The sequence below is a fragment of the Myotis brandtii genome, unplaced genomic scaffold (genome assembly GCF_000412655.1).
Source record: "Myotis brandtii unplaced genomic scaffold, ASM41265v1 scaffold902, whole genome shotgun sequence".
NCBI lineage: Eukaryota > Metazoa > Chordata > Mammalia > Chiroptera > Vespertilionidae > Myotis > Myotis brandtii.
Window position 1 is genome coordinate 2,758,641 of NW_005371709.1, and position 1,829 is coordinate 2,760,469.

The following is a 1,829-nucleotide window of genomic DNA, read 5'->3' on the forward strand; positions in this document are numbered from 1 at the left end:
GTGTGGACTCCATCCTGCTCCAGGAGTAAGACTGCGTGGGGCAACCCAGTTCTCACTAGCTTCCTCCTGAAATCAGATTCGTCTATAAACCCTACTATCACTTAAAGGCCTGGTAAATTTAATGTGTTTATTCTAGGTCTTTTATATTATTAGATAATTAGTAATGGTCTTCATCATTCAGAGTTTCCGCTTTTAGTCTTTCATTTATTAATATAATAATCTGTAATGCCCATAATAGGTATTAAGATTTTAAATGGGACTTTTTAAAACTAATGCTACCAACATTTACTTAAAAACTGAAATAGGCCGAAACCGGTTTGGCTCAGTGGATAGAGCGTCGGTCTGCGGACCGAAAGGTTCCAGGTTCGATTCCGGTCAAGGGCATGTACCTGGGTTGCAGGCATATCCCCAGTAGGAGATGTGCAGGAGGCAGCTGATCGATGTTTCTCTCTCATCGATGTTTCTAACTCTCTATCTCTCTCCATTCCTCTCTGTAAAAAATCAATAAAATATATTTTTTAAAAAAAACTGAAATAGGCTCTGTTATTTTAAGAGAGATTACAAATTCAACCTTTTGACGAGTCTTAGAGGACAGCCACAATGTCTGTCCTGGGCTAATCAGCAAACTACCACAGACCCAGACAGTTCTTTCTGGCGGCTGCAGGGGAGAAAATGGCCTCCTTCGCCAGCACTTTCCCTTTCCCCGCCCCCCTACACAGTATGAGACCATCCCCAAGTATCCACACGTCTGCAGCAAGACTGCATTTCCCACACTTTCCAAACCTTTGCTCTATTTCCAAAGGATCTACAGTGAAGGCAAGAAGCTAGAGAGGGCAACCTGGGGCCAAACACCTGTCCCACATCAACCAGGCATCAGTGACCTGGTTTCTTTGTCCAGGGGTTAGAAGGGAGCAAGGCCAGACCTAGCCAAGCACCTCCTCAGTCCAAAGATTCTTTGGCTGCTGGCAGCAGGGAATGCTCCCTCACCATTCCAAAATCACAGCCCTGCCTGCCACAGGGGCAACCCTGCTAGACAAGCTTATCTCACCGCCACATCCACCTTTGCCCCGCGTCCTTGGCCAGCAGCCTACCAGCTCGTCACACCTTCCCCTTACTCAACCCAGAACTTAAGCCAATGCACTGGACTAAGAAGATATGACCTTGGACAAGTCATCTTTCCAGTCCTCACTATCCCAACTCTAAGAGGGCCAGGAAAGGATGGGAAGGAGGGGCAGAACCTCTGTGTATTTTACGGGGCTGTGGAGAGGATCAACTCAACTCATTCATTCATCCATTCATTCGCTCAATTACATTTGCGGATGCATTTTGTGTACAGCATTTGTAGAACGCCGCTGAGCAGCAAAGGCCTACACAAGAAAGGGGTTTCTTGGTGAACTGATGCCTGCTGGACTCCCCCCACCCCCCGCCCCAGCAAAGCGTCACTCCTCCCACGGGGGAGATAAGCGTGTGCCTTGTGGCTTCCCTAGGCTCTGCAGCAGCCTCTAGAGGAGACTTGGTTACGGATGCTGGGAGACACCGGGCATCCAATGTAACAACCCGTCCGGGAGTTACTAAATGCTCAGACTAGAAAGGAGAATTTCGCAAGGCGATGTCGCGGAGAGCACCGCCGGCTGCCGGGTGGCCACCCCGGTCCACTTCCTGGCACGAGGCCCCCACGCTCTCCTGGGTGACCTTGAGCAAGCCGATTACCCACCCTGGGCCCATTTTCTCAACTGCAAAACACACTGCTGGAGAGATGGAGCCCAGGGTCTCGGCCCGCTCCGGGAGGGCGCGGGGACGAGCCAGGCGGCTCCGATGGAGCAGTGCAC

General features: G+C 50.4%; 1 protein-coding gene across 1 annotated transcript in view; it reads right to left on the reverse strand.

Moving 5' to 3' along the window:
- Positions 1-1,829, reverse strand: part of PGAM1 (phosphoglycerate mutase 1 (brain)) — a 7,150-nt gene that overhangs the window by 4,695 nt on the left and 626 nt on the right. The gene's annotated exons all lie outside the window — the stretch shown is intronic.